Genomic DNA, 15,754 nt, shown 5'->3' on the forward strand with positions numbered 1-15,754 from the left:
CCGTAGCATAGACGAACACGTGGAATGTTTTTATTTTTTTATCTTTTCGCTCGCAATTTTCTTAGTTGCGTTTGGACGCAAATTAGGTCTTATACTGTTTGACATTTCAAAGAGTTCATTTCGGAGGAATTGCGAAACGCATCGCGACATGCGTACTAATGATTCTCTCCGTGCATCATTCCAGTAAGTGCGAAGAGACAGAGGGAAAAGTGTAGATAAAAAAAAAATTGTATACATGTAAGTCCGCTTACCAACTGCGCCTGCGTCCTTCGAAATTCCCAGTTTTAAAACAAGTCGCCGATCACTTTTGCGAAGAAGGTTAACAATTATAAAATGAACAATACAGTGTTTTATTGCGTTTGAGCCTCTTGTGTATACGCCGTACGCAAACAGCTCTGCAAACAACAACAACAATTACATGAATGACGATGGGATGAGGTGATTCACCGCAACAATTGCGGTACCATACCTCAGTGCATGTGAATTAATATATGAGTGGGATGACGACGAAAAAGACTAGATGGGGCATACACACTCGCAAGCACACATGACACACGCAAGTGAGATATCACGCACGCAGATGCGTCGTAACTGATGAGGATAGTATAGCTCTTCCAGTCGGCCACAGGAGATGTATAGTTCTGTGAAGATCACATCTCCGCATTCATGGCAAAAGCTCTGAGGTCGGAGGAGTTCAAGGAGGCTGGCAGACGTCAAGAACAGATAGAATGAGTGCTCACCAATTTCCTTACGTATGAATAGAAAGGAGTAACATTTTCTTGAGTCTAAAGAACACACATACAAGAACGTGAGAACGCGCTCTCGAAGAAATGCTACCTCTTTCTACAGTATACAGCAGCTCGCTTGCGCCGCTTTAATTTCTTCAGTGAATACTCAGTCTACTTACGATGTCAACCACATATGGGAACACGCGCTCAAGGTAGCCCCCATGAAAGGGCTTGAGAAAAAAAAACATTTATATGAAGCTGTTAGATCCTGACACACCGTTCCACAAACGTTAAATAACATCGCGTCCTTTAGCTGGCGTCATATCAGATTGAGTTATGTGTAGCCTGAGAAGAGAGCGTAACAAGTCTGTCTATTATGTATTCACTTTCTGTGGCCGTGGAAACCGTTGCTAATCTCAGCAATTAATCCCCGTCGGGGCCAAGCGCCGGCCTTGTCGACTCCCCTCACAAATTGCGGCCTTGACGGAGAGGGAAGTGGAGCATGCGGCAGACTTGACTTAACGCCAGCTAACCCCACTTGGCGCAAAACTGAAGCACCCGAAAAGGAAACTGTTCTCACGTTTATTTATGCACTGCTCCGGGTGTTTTTATAGCAGACCACGGTTGCCAGATTTGGCTGCTTTGCGCCAGATCGGCCACGTTCTGGTCAGAAGTTCGGCTAATGGTGACCTGTAGGGTTCCCCGTTTTCGGTTTTTATTTTTGGGCGTATGTTTTTCGGTGTTTATTGATCTCCACGAAATCGGTGTTTTTCGGTGTTTTTGCTGGCGTGTACATGGTTTACCCGACAGTTATCGGCGAATACAAATCACAGTGTAATCTCAGTGCTGTGCGTCTAACGCATCTAAGCGCGGCTAACGGTGTCGTTTTACGGCAAACGTAAACGTAAACGGACATTTTTCACAACCATCGTATTTCTGTATGGTTTTCTGATCTGCATCAACAACTTGCTGGACATGTGCAGCAATTTGTATCTGGCAACGTCCCTGGAATGTCCCTCTGTATTCGGCGTTTTTCGATTAGAACCGAATCAGGGAAAATTTACCAGGCGTATGTTCTTCGGTGTTTTCCGATTAAAACCGAAAACTCAGAACCCTAGTGACCTGGCTATTTTCGAGCTACTACTCCTTTTCGTATAGAGGTTCATAGCTCCATAGACGGGATAATGATGTCTCGGGGGGTCCACTTTAATTTTGGAAGGTGAACGTGCAATATTGTCCAGCATAGCGTTCATAACCGTAACGTATCAATTCGTGAGGTTTTCAAGGGTAAGTACATTCAGCAAGACTCACTTTAACGAGGAGATGAAACATTTGATAGAATGAGCTCTTGTAGGCATATGTGGGCCGAACTAAGTCCTAAGGGATCTTTGCGTTCATTTCCCAAAAGGAGACAACATTGCAATCGCGAAATCAAGTCGTCGCGAATATATTTAGGAACGCCTGATTTGAGGATTCGCGTAACATTGACCACCGGAAGAAAAATACGTACTTTTAAACGTACGTATTTTACATGTTCTTATATATTTACATTTTCTTACAAAGGGTTCGTTTTTTTTTAATTCCGTGTTAGCGCTGCGAAGCAACTGTGGCAATGAGCGGCGTACAGATGTGAACAGATGGAGAGAGGATAGCAGGGAGGAGTGGGGGGTTAGTATGCGCTCTGGGCCCACCAGGTCCGTTTGCGGCTGTCGCATTGGACGTTATTTGAATCAATTGATGATGATGATGATGATTCTGTTGATGATGATGACGATGGTGATGGGAACAAGAAAAATAGGGACGTAACTCGCCCTTGGAACAAATTAGACTCTCTCAACACACTGGTTTTCCGCCAAACACATTTTAAGCTCCCCGTGCCCACTGTAACGCAAGTGTTCACTCTAAATAATAATAAAAGCAAAACTAGCACCCAGATGCGAGCTTATATAGTCACACCCCCGCCAGCTATAAGCAGGGGAGCAACTTGTGTAAATGCATGCTGCGTTTAATTTGAAGGTTGCTCGAGGGAAAGTATATTTGCCTGGGTTTCCGTCGCAGGAATGCACATCACGATCGGGTCGACCTTCCGCATCCAGTTCAGTGCTGACCGCCAACACACGGCAGAAGGCGATGGCTGCAGCCACCACGGCGTGATTTTCTTTTTGTTTTGCTTTCTTTACGCGTCTATCTCGCCGCCGGTGAGAGAGAGAGAGAGAGAGAGAGAAAAGCGCTAACTCGTTCACCTTCGACAGATCTTGCCGTTACTTTCTCGAATGCCTTTTTCCTGCCCACTTTTTTTTTTATCATATTGGTTTTCCTATGAAGTATTACGTCGCTTTCTTTTTGAAGGCAAAAAATAAAATAATACAAAACAAAAACAGTCAGACGAAGGTGTGGAGGGATTCGTCGGACGCGGTGTGGTGTGGTCGGGAGATCCATTTGAAGATCTGGATGAGGAGTGGTGACACAGGCATAAGGAGTCGGTTGTTTTGTCTCTGTGAATGGACGCGTTGAACGTGTTCTGGAAGGCATGGCTGGCCTTGTTGAACAACGCGTGGATGGAGGGAATTCCTTACGATGGACACGGCGCAGGGTGCAAACAGCATCGAATGCGAAAGAAATTATATTAAGGTATGTGGGTTTGTTCCTCCGTCCCGAATAGCAAGCTGTTCCTGCTTTTCGTGAACCGAGAAAGCGGCTGGTAAAAATTGGGGTGTTCGTCGCCTCTTCTTTCTCGTGTTTCTGGCTTTTATAAGTTCGTCCTTTTTCTTTCTTTTTTTTTTACCCTTTCTTATCTCACTCTAATATGAGAGAAGCATTAAATGGGGTCCTACGTGTCCGCATAAATAGTATTGCGGACTCGTTCTTCCGACACCATTGCACTACCAGCCCCAGGCTTACGCGTGAAAGCAAATACAAGTATGAGTGTTTGCGTGCGCGTGCATCTGAGGGAGAAAGAATAGGAGAGAAGGATGGAAGGGCCCCAATCAAGGCCCCAATGCCCTAAGAAATTCGTCGGATGACGAGTCAAATTATCCCTATTTTATTTTGAAATCCAATCCCTAAGAAATCACAGGCACCGCAATCGCAGGCACAAGCAATCACCAGGGCGCCGACCGCTCGTCGTCTCAGCTCAACATTGCACCGTACATCATTACCGTTCCTTTTTCTTTTCTTTCTTCTTCTTCTCTCTTTTTTTTCTGAGCGGGGGGGGGGGGGGTATCCATACCGCATGACGCCAATGTGGAACGGTAGAAAGACAGCCGAAGAACTGTTGTCGCCACGCCAACCCCTCTAACTCCTCCCCGTGACAGGAATTGACGCGGCGGATACACCAACAACCACTTTATATAAATGATGATGACTGGGGAGTTTCATCGCCAGGGGCGATGCTCTACCCCATTGCGGCGGACACAATTCGCGGTTTCTTATCCGTTCTTTGTGAACGTACATGCACTATCTTGCACAACTGTACCAGACATGTGTACCGGTTTCCTAGCTTTGCTAAAATATAGAATTCGTTGAAACGGCATACGTATCTATCCCAACGAAGTCCATTAGCATCGACATGCTTCTACACCACCCTTTATTTCACAAAACGTACGACGGAAATCCCAAACCTGGACGCCATGTTGCTCCCAGTGCTGCAAAGTCACCGTAAAAGTTGATCAGTAAGCGACTCGAGTATACGAACGCGACAGGGGGATTTCGTTTTTAACGATCACACTGGAATGTGACCGTATGGTATTGTCGCCTATGTCCTCAGCAGCATCGCGGGGCTGTTACGAAAGTAAGAAGTTCAAATTTATTTCAAAGCAAAGTTTAAAAGCACAATTCAAAAGCATATTCGTTCGGTGAAGATATTCTCGAGTCTTAAATACGAACGCATCATATCTAACACGGGACATCGAAGAAAATACACTAGATGAAAGCTCAAACTCGGACACATTGTGGAGTGCGCTGACGCGGGCGACCTAGACGACCTCAGGAGCCGTGAGGTCGTGCCGCTTACGCATATCGCGTGCAACATCGGCAGCTGTAATTTGAGCGCAATGGTGGTGTCTATTTCAGTTGTACGTTTACCTTCAAGTAGGTTGCGCAGACAGGATGAAGGACAGCTTGTAAGGGCGAACTGTACGAATGATGTAATCCGTTTAGCATACGTGTTGCAAAAGGAAAAAGTGTGTGCTAATTTTGAACTTAATTGTAGTAACGGCGCGAAGGTCTTCGGCACGCGGATATTATTACTACCGCGTGTTTTTTTTTTTTTAATACTTCCATTGAAAGCGCAGCACTGATTACCATTTTGTTGGTTTATGTCTACATCGATGTATCTCACAGGGCGTCGAGGAAGAAAGGAGGACATGCCTGAATGGTGTTCAAATTGTTTCGATTACCATTGAAGCCGAATGAGCTGTTCAATCGGGTCAGAAGCTCCTGTTGCACCTGCACCTCCTGTTGTACCACCCGTCCTATACAGTCAGAGAAGGTTATCCTGAAAAGTGACAGCTCGTACCCTTACGACACAAATGGATGACAGTAATAATCTAGGAAACTAATGAACAACAGTTCATAACGAAAAGCCCACACTATAGGGGAAAAAAAAAAGGACGCACACAAGTCTCAACCGCATTTTTCGTTATTGATATCTGCCACCAGCTCGCTTGCTTTCTATCCTCTTTAATGAACAACAGTAATAGTCAAGTTTTATGCTAGAAGGCTACTTTTTTTTTTTTTTTCATAATTGGGAACTTGAGATTTCAGTTTTACAGCAAGAAGAAGAGATGTTTCGAAAATTTTATTGCTGCACTTCATCATAAGAAGCAGTCGTCGCCGTATGGCGTCACTAGCAGTTTGAACGCTTGTTTCAACAGTCTGGAACATGAAATGAAGCAGAGGACAAGATGTGCAAAACATTTCGTGGCTAGTTTACAATGCAAGAAAGATTCATTTATTTTGGCAGGAAAAGTCATCCAGAAAGGACGGCTGTCTATTCCTTGGTAAATAATTCGTTAGTGGGTAGTCGCGAGTTCCTGCGTTAGCCGCGGAGTCATGCGATGCAGGGAAGGCCTCCGAAAGTAAGCCGTTATTTTACGTTCTACAAGCACGATTCATCTGTACAGAACAAACAAATTACACGCCGAAGTGCATCTCCTCAAAACCTGTTCTTCAAGCTTAGTTCTTCGCGCTTAATGCAAAATAACACATTATTATTCCGCACCCGCGCGCGAGGGAATTCTGGAGCGCTTATATATTTGTACGGATTATGAATGGGGTTTTTCCTGAATATTTAATGAATTTTTTATGAATGAATTTATGAATTTTTAATGAATATTTAGATTTTATATGATATTACACGAACCCTCATTCTAGCGCAACGTTTCCTACGCCACTTATGTTCTCTTCGATTTCCCACCAGGACGCGTTCTTGTAACATTCACGTTCGATCAGACAAGTTCTTTTCTTTTTTTTAATTCCGTGTTAGCGCCGCGAAGCAACTGTGGCTATGAGCGGCGTACAGACGTGGACAGATGGAGAGAGGACAGCAGGAAGGAGTGGGGGACAGGGGGGTTAGTGTGCGTCCTGGGCCGACTTTCAGGGGGAACTGTGCCGACATTCGTCTGGAAAGTCTTCGGAAAACCCAGAGAAAACCTCAGACAGCACACCCGGTGACAGGGTTCGAACCCGTGTCACCTCCCAGTCTCGGCGTGGAAAGCGATCATCCTAACCACTATGCCACGGGGGCTGGTATCAGACAAGTTCAAAGGCTACAAGACGAGAAAGTATAAAAAAAAAAATACACGGCTTCATGCAGCCTAGAAGCAGGACGTCAGATATGTAACACGTAATAAAATAAAACACGCCTACTACGAAAATCTGAATACACCTCTCGTCAGCCTTGCCCACGGCAGCGGCATAACATTGCATAACTGAGGACGGACAGTGGACGTCGTGCGTGCAATCGAGGTCGCGTGTGCGGACATACAGAAATGGAAGCACTGCTGCGTCGTTGTTTTCCCGTGACGTTGCTTTCTGTCCTAATAGTCGGGCGGAGTCCCCGCCAAGACCTTGACGCCTGCCCCTGGAACGTCGCTCACAGACGCCAAGTGCTTCCGCGCTCCTGCCGGTGGCAAATAGCGAATTTTAAACTATCAATAATGACCTTTTGCGTATGTCCAAGGCCGCGTCAGTTTCTCTCACGCGGAGAAGACAGACCCAGGATACTTCGATTCTTTTTAATCTTTTTTTTTTTTTACCCACTTGTGTTCTTCCATAAACAGCAGACAAGTACAGGATACGGTTGCATGTAGAAGCGGTGAGATATCAAAGATGACGGGGTATGTCCTTAAGTCGTTAGCGCAGACAGAATTGACACTTGTACACTTTTCCGAAAAAGAGGAATAGAAAGAAAAATAGGACAAGTAAAGCTGAAAAGCGAAAAGTAACGTGTTACTTTTTTGTTTCAATTGACGTTTCACTGTTTCTTTCGTGCTTTCTCCTTTCTTCTTTTTTTTTTTCAGATGTATCACATCTTTCAAATTGTGAAATCAACATATTTCTATTTTCATTGATATTTAACTTCGAATTTACTTCCAGTAGCAGTTGATGCTCGAAATGCCCGTCGGTTATTATTCGGCTTTTACCAGAGCATTGAATGTCCTCGTAATACATATTAAATAATAATAATAATAATAATGTTAAAAATGAACCATGAATAACTCACCAATAATGCGTTGCTTCTTTGTCAATGTGCAGTTACTACATAACGACTTCTTTTTTGTTTGCAGAAACAGGCTTCTAGAAAGGAACTGGTATCGCAGGTAAGATATTCTTTTCACTTGTTACTATACTCGTAAGGTACAATACATAAATATAGATCCAACTCAGCGGTTCTTGGAATTTCTATTTTGGTGGTCCGTTTCAGTCACAGTGCAATGCATACGAGTAGTTATTACTTATTTAATTTTATTTTATTTTATTAGTAGTTATTAGTTATTTTCGCGTCATGGAACAGCTGGTCGCACCAGTGCGACCTACGCTTCCATTGTTTCTTTCTTTCTAGTTCTAATATAACCCCGTTATTTTCCCTTCAAATCAATCTATCAATCCTCATACAGTGGGCCAACAATAGTAACGACAATTGCTCTACAAAGAAATCGAGAGTATATCAAAACAATATTAATTGTGACATGCTTCAAATTACGCGACATTAATTGTGTACACGCTACGAAAATAATCGATAATAGTACATCCAAAAGTGAATGGAATGTTGCCCCTGTTAAGCGAATGTAAATTAAGTAATTACAGAATATCAGGAAACTTAAAGAGGGCAACACAAACATGCGTGTAGTGGTACAGTGCCTTCTATATATTTCTCGTTTCTACAAACTTATTTTTGCGATAAGCCTCACCAAGTCGTCTTGATTGATTGATTTTAAAAAATGGAGATAGTAGTCTCGAGCCACTCGGGACTGGCTATTCCTGGACCAAGTCGTCTTTATCTTCACGCATCTGGCAAATGCCATGCTTCTAATTATTCCGAAGCACTTCGACACCAGTCATGTATCACTATGGGCATACTTGTCCCGTGTGGTAACGCCGGTTTTCAATATCTTTTTTGCGATCAGATGGGCAAAATACAAGCAGCATCCGGAACGACAGTTAGCTCGACTTTTTCTTTCTTTCTTTCTTTCTTTTTTTTTTTTCACTCAGTCAATCGACCTTGAATCTTTTTTCTCTTCTAGACCTATAATTGCGCGACCTTTACGAAAGGGGTATTGTGAAACCTACTGTCCAGTCTCGCCCTAGTTTCAGGCTAATTTATTACGCTCTACACCTTTCGATACCTATTATTTCAACAATTCCATCCTCATTCACGATCCCCCCCCCCCTGCCCCCAGGGATATTTTTATTTTAATATCTGCTTTTCCATTCTGAACACGGCTCGGTATATGGTATCACTTTTACTTGACCTTGGAAGAGCGAGTTCCGTTATAGCACCGGCGATGAGATGTAGGTTGGGCACATTCTACTGGTACCGGACGTGTGCCCCCGGGGAAACCACGCTTACGGTTGCTATACACGGCATGGCTGAGACCCGCCTTGGAAAAGTCCCGAGATCGTCGGGACTCGTCCATTTTTGTAGCGATAGATCAGGGGCCGCTTGCGGCCCAGTTGCGCTGTTGTTGCGGCCCAGCGCAGATCAAGCGCGCGACGAAAATTCCGGTGCTTAGGAGTTGTTGGTTATGGGTAGGGTTCCGCGTTTGCGTATTTTTTTATTTTTTTAGGCGGATTCGGCGTATGATTTTCGATGTTTATTGATTTTCACGAAATCGGTGTTTTTCGATGTTTTTCCTGGGGTGTACATCGTTTACCCGACAGCAATCGGCGAATAGAAATCACAGTGTAATTTCCACACGACGCTCATTCAACAAGGCGTTGCTCACTGCGGTGGCATTTTACAGGTAACGAAAAAGTAAACGGATATCTTTCATAACCATGAAATCATAACCATGTATTTCTGTATCGTTTTCTGATCTGCATCAACAACTTACTGGCCATGTGCAGCAATTTATCTCTGTCATGTCCTGGAATGTCCCTCTATATCCCGCGTTTTTTTATTAAAACCGAATGAGGGAAAATTTACCCGGCGTATGTTTTCCGGTATTTTCCGATTAAAACCGAGAACGCGGAACCCTACACTCTTAGAAATGAACTTCACCGCATAGCACGCTCCTAGCCAACCATCATCTCGAATGATATCGTTATCTGACCTGATTTGTTGAAAACGGGGGGGGGGGGGGGGCGTACGCCTTTTTTGTGACACTTATGCTGTTCATAATTGTCACAAAAAAGGCGTACGCCTCCCGTTTTCAACAAATCAGGTCAGATAACGATATCATTCGAGATGATGGTTGGCTAGTAGCGTGCTCTGCGGTGAAGTTCATTTTTAAGAGTGTAGTTATGGGCTTGAGGAGATATTACCCAAGACTGGGGGCTGGCTTGGCAGAGGGCGCGGCAGGGGAAGCGAATTCCTCAGGCAAAAGCGCGCGCTCTGTGTTGCCCTTCCCGTGTTTTTTTTTTTTTTTTTTGTACTCTCTTACCACAACTCTGCGAATGCTACAAGCCATGGAAAATGTGAGCTTTCAGTACATTACGCGTAAAAAGTACACTGGCAAAACAGAACTTCACCACATAGCACGCTCCTAGCCAACCGTCATCCCGAATGATATCATCCTGTGTCCTTATTTACTGAAAATGGGAGGAGGCGCCTATCCTGGACATATTATGCTTGTCCCTAGATAGGCTCCTCCCCCTGTTTTGAACAAATCATGACACAGAATGATATCATTCGGTATGGTGGTTGGCCAAGAGCGTGCTGTGTGGTGAAGTTCTGTTTAAGCAGTGTAGTAGTCAAAGGAATTTTCAGCTTGTTCGACCGATTGATAATTGCGGCACGCTAATTTATAGGCCATTTCAAAGTGATCTTGAAAGGTTTCAAATGTGGTCTGCGACCCCTGGAAAAAATCGACGAGGGGGGTGAAATGTGGCCCTTAGGATTGTTAAGGTTCCCGAACCCTGCGATAGATGTTGCATTACCTATACTGTACTTTCCATTTTGGTCGAGTATGAATTGGCCGAACGCTCATGAAGAGATGGCCACGCGTCACAGAGCGAAAGGAATTGATTTTGACAGGAAAGTGATTTTCTGCAAGAAGGGATTTATTCTCCGAAGCACTGGCATAGCGATGGTATACGATATGGGGAGTGCGATTACGAACACAAGCTGCTCAGTGTTGCTGTCCAGAATGGTAATGGTAATAGCTACAAAACAAGTGACAATGGCAACCATGAAACTTCTTGTAAGTTATCTCACGGTCGTCTTTATCAAGTTTTCTCGACTAAAAGTCCAAGACCGCGTTAGAGCAAAAATGTCAACATTGAGAATGTTCCATATTGCATGAGGTCCCATTCATCAAGGGCGTGATCTCTGAAAAAAAAAGAAAAGACAGAGAGAGAGAGAATGAAACTGACGTTACCATTTTTGGTCATGTGATCCGGCATTTTATAGTCAATGTTTCAAATCAAAAGCCCATAGGTCCCACCGCATTAACTCAGCCGAAGCTTTTGCCATGAAGGACTTTTGACTGTTTTATGGCGTAGGTTATGTCAACCGCTTGCCGAAGAAAGTGATGATTTTGACTCGCGGTGTCCTTCACGGAAAACCCAACATATTCCTACGACCTTCGTCTCCTCCCCAGTTGTGTGTCGGAAATTTTCGCAGCGCCCCCATCCGCGTAACATCTCCTCAGAGGTCCTACAGCACCCACCCACCCAAAAGAAGCAAAGAAACAAGAACCTGCCAAAAAGGCCAAAAACAGCCCGGAAAGCCAGCAGATAAGGGTACGCCTCCAGTCACTATATAAGCTTCGCTTACAGCATCGTCATTCAGGAACGCGGGCGAACACGGCGGCCATTTTGTGGCGTACGTCTCCTCGTATCAGCGCAGTTCCCGTTTCGGATTGCTTGCTTGCCGCGCAATGGCACGTTGCTTCTAGAGTCACTAAATAAGCTACGCTTATTTAGTAGCGTATATTTATTATATTAGCGTATATTTATTAGCGTAGCTTATTTAGTGACTCTAGTTGCTTCATCTCGTCGCTGCTCTTACCTGTGTATATTAGGTAAACATTTCTTTAGTGGGTAGTCTCCTTCACACCACTCTGCGAATTTAAATCATTCCAAATGTATAAAACCATTCACCCCACGTGTTGATGTGTTTAAATATTCTTTCTTTGCGCGTGCCATTGAGGAGTGGAACTCAGGCGATATTTTAATTTGTAAACCATCTCCTGCTTGGACGGCAGCTGCCGTCTGCAGTATTTGTAAATAAATAAATAAATAAGAATATATTACGAAGTTCTCCTTCAGCGCCCGAGACGCCGTTCTTTAGGGAGAACGCGATTATGAGTAGACCTGGCGTGTCAGGAAGCCGGAATCGGCGGTAGAGCACGCGACATTGCACCGCGAAATTGCTCCCAATTATATTGCCAGAGGCAAGTGCTAATGACCACTACAGTACACTTACTAGCATGTTACCGAAGAAAAAGTACGTCGCAGCGTGTAAAGCTTGTCCTTCGCGGAGAAGCGTGCAAAGCGGTGAGAGAGAGTGAAGCGGGTGACAGATGATGAAGGTGGCTCGTCGGGTGAGGACGTGAGGTGTACAACAAGAGGTGAATCACGTGGACATTTTGGGCTCAGCAAGCCGCGATTACGTGTCATCCTTGTGGCATGATGGCTCGGGACTTCCAAATGCATGAGGGACGCGGATGCTCAAGATTTCTTGGTGTGCACCCTTGTTAGGTACCTTTGTGTACCTTTATTAGGACGTATACTCGTGCGCCATTCTGCAACATGCTGAAAGTAATTTCAACCGCTCTGAAATGAACTGCTATTTGACGAAATTCCAGTAGACCATCACCTATACTTTCATTTTTTTTTTAATATGGTATATGCACTGTTCCTCTCTGGGTTCTTTTTCTTGTCTTGAGAGCATGGCTGGACGTTAAAGCGTAGCGGACGGTAACAGATTGCGCATTTGTCGCGAAACTAACGTGGTTAAACTGAACAAGCTATGGAGACAAACAAACAGAAAGTATATGTACTGAGTAGAAAATGCTGAACGAGGTATTTAAGACACGGTACAAATACACTTAGAAAAAGGTATAGGTAAGATACTAAAATACTAAAACAAGTCATAAAAAAAAGTATGTATATGATATATATATACATGTATATTGACTACGGTACTCGGGATACCCATAACTCTGGGCCCAACCCACAAAGACAAAGGATAATAACTGGTGTACAGAAACTGGTAAGCCCTCGATTTCGTTGTAGACGCACATTTGACTAAGATGTTTCAAAGAGCTGTAATATAAGGTTAGTAAACAAAACTCGCAGACGGGCGCAGAGATAACATCGATACGACTGTTAACGAGTTCTAGTAAACCAGTAACCGCATCGGTTTCGCATTTCAAGCACGTCTACAAGGAAGAGGTTTGCTTATGCAAATGACCCCTCGCGGGTCGGCGCGGACGTGCGTGGTTGTACAAGTCACGTGCCAAGTTCACGCGGTCATGAATGACTTACTCGCCTGAGTGCAGCTCGAGAATGTGTTGCGGACGTAAACAAGTCGCGGGTGACCCGGCTGTAAACGTAATATAGCTCGCCTGTGGCGTCCTGATGGAAACGACGCCGTACGCTCAAAAAAGTGGGCTCGTCAATGTCAATTTAGGGCTAGCGGTATATGGTAGAGCTTGCGTGTTGGCTAAATCAGTGGGTACAATCGCAGACTTGTGCCCGTTACTCGAAAAAAGTAATTGATTACCGTTACCGTTACTTATACGGAAAAAGTAACTGATTATCGTTCCCAATTACTGGACTCCAAATGTAATTGAGTAACGAGTAGAAAAGTAACGCATTACTCCGGTCGTTACTCTGCATTCACGCAAATTATACCCGTCTTTGTGTGCCTCAGAAAGTGGGGGGAGGGGGGGGGGCGAAGAAAGAAATCGTTCAACAGCGGGACAACTGAAATAACACGAAAAACAAAAACGCGCAGGACAAGTAGATCTGTATGTCTACTGTATTTATCGCCTGGGAAGACGTTGACCCGATTGTGAAAGAGCATTGCATGGATCTTCCCATGGCTCACTACACCTCCAAACCTGCCACAATGGTACCACCACACTGATGGAGTAAGAGATTAGGGAGAGAGACTCTGAAATTCCGTAACCTTATTACAATGATCTCCGCTTGGTATAGTAGAACAGTCCAAAAAAGGCTCACTGCACGAGGACCTTGACTTGGGGCAGAACATCTGAAGGATGAGTTAATTTCTACCGGAAAAGTAATCAATTACTGAGTAATCGATTACTCAGAAAAGTAATTGATTACTCGAAAAATTACTTTGACAGTAAAGTAACTGATTACTCGAAAAATTACTCATAAAAGTAATTGATTACAAGTAACGCAATTACTAGTAACGCGTTACGCACTAGTTTGGTACAATGCAATGGCTTGCTTCTATAGGGTGCAGATAGAAGTATGCGTCGTAGGTGATAGGTCCAAGGTCGTACTGAAGATCGGGATGCTGCAGGTTTAAATACCACCAGAGGCGGTGCCCTCCGAGCTTTCCTCTCGGTTTCTTCCAAAGATATTTGTGGGTAACGGCATAGTTACCTCCGAAGTGGGCTCCGGGCGCATATAAACCCCTTTGTATTTCACTCCTTCTTTGCTGTCCTCTGTCCATCTGTACGCGAATGCACACTGTTCATAGCTCACAGTTGCTTCGCAGTGCTGACCCTACGTTAAAAGAGCGTCAATCAGTCAATTATAGTGTTTGTGAAGGAACTTTTTATACGATGATCTCACCTTTGTTGCCACCGAACCAGGTGCTTAGTTTTTGTTTTCGTAGCTCTCGAAAACGCCGACAAATAACGTCATGTATACATGACGTTATTGATAGCATGTTGACTAACGAAGGTGGTGTCTGCCCCAAGCAGCAAAATGTACTGAAAGTCGAGTGCAATAGGGGTGGACGGGTAGGTGGAAGGCCTTGAACAGACTTGAGAAACTAAAGAACATTGATAAGACACATACCGTCCACCCCTATTGCACTCGACTTTCAGTACATTCCCGAGCAGCAAAATGTACTGAAAGTCGAGTGCAATAGGTGTGGACGGTATGTGTCTTATCAATGTTCTTTAGTTTCAAGAGTTTGTTCAAGGCCTTCCATCTACCCGTCCACCCCTATTGCACTCGACTTTCAGTACATTGTGCTGCTTGGGTTGTGCTGCTTGGGGCCTGTCTCTCCGACAGCATATGTTGCACATGCCGTCTGAGATACAGGCAGACGTGTCACCTTCTTCGGTCAACGTCACTACACTTGGAACAACATCAAGGAATGTCGACAGTGATAATGGACTAAGCTTGGAACGTGCGGGGCCTGCAAAAAATGTTGCCCCATATTAATAAACAAAGAAAACGAAGAAGGAGAGCATACACGCACAACAAAAACATAACGCGAGAGAAAAGCAGCTTCCCGAACTGTTCCCCGAAGTATTATGAAGGCTCAATTAAGGTGGGCTGGGGGGAAGACGAAGGGCAGACGTTGCGACGCGACAGGGGCAGAGCAGGTGTCCAACGGGACCCCTGGCAGACGTAAGGTGAGCAGGTGGAAGCCCTAAACCCCGGAAGCCTCCAGTGGCTTCGTGGCACTCTCTCGTGATGGTCGTGTCTCAGACACCGCCGCTGCATGATACAAGTATGCGGTAAGTAAATGTCTGTGCATTGTACTGGGTTAAAGTAGTCAGCGGTAAGCCTTATCGGTATCGGTATATCCCTAGATAACACAGATAAATGCTGTGACTTTCGAATACGTTTTCTTTTATAGTAGCTCATATTGAAGGTTACTTACTGTGACGCTGATATTAGCGAGTTTTAATGCGTTGGAAGAATTCTGCGAAGACAGTAGATAAAAGAGGTTATCAAATCCAAGCTTCTCAATGTGACGTCATTCGTTCCAGCGAAAGAGGGTGATTGACTTATCATGTTTTCGGAACTGTTATCGTGAACACTTTCTGATGTAACCAAAACTCCCTACTGTCTAAACGGTATTCACTCTAACTTTTCGATAACACGGAAACTTCATAAGCCAACAGACGTAGTCATTTGAGCATGTTATCTTTTAGAGTGTTCTCGGTCTACGGAAACTGCCACTCAGATAATTCGTAGTATAGACGGTAAACATATTACAGACGAAGCCGTCAAATCAAAGATCAGCAACGTGATGTCAGCCACGTCGAAGGAATGGGGCGTTGGGCTTATCATATTCTCGTAACAGCTATCGTGAAGACCGTCCGATAAACTTGAAAACTTTCTGTAGTGTTTATGGCGTTTCCGAGCGCCGGTCTCACGATAGCTGTCCATTAGATTGGATAAGAACGCCTTACTTTTTATGA

At 44.4% G+C, this 15,754-nt stretch overlaps 1 protein-coding gene across 1 annotated transcript in view; it reads left to right on the forward strand.

Annotated features, from left to right (window-relative positions):
* The window catches only part of LOC135400339 (PR domain zinc finger protein 1-like), a 79,536-nt gene that overhangs the window by 34,535 nt on the left and 29,247 nt on the right, over positions 1 to 15,754 (forward strand). The window contains exon 3 of the mRNA XM_064632171.1: positions 7,517 to 7,549. The gene's annotated coding sequence lies outside the window, so the exon portion shown is untranslated. The remainder of the gene's footprint in view (positions 1 to 7,516; positions 7,550 to 15,754) is intronic.

Source organism: Ornithodoros turicata, chromosome 7 (assembly GCF_037126465.1).
Source record: "Ornithodoros turicata isolate Travis chromosome 7, ASM3712646v1, whole genome shotgun sequence".
Taxonomy (NCBI): Eukaryota; Metazoa; Arthropoda; class Arachnida; order Ixodida; family Argasidae; genus Ornithodoros; species Ornithodoros turicata.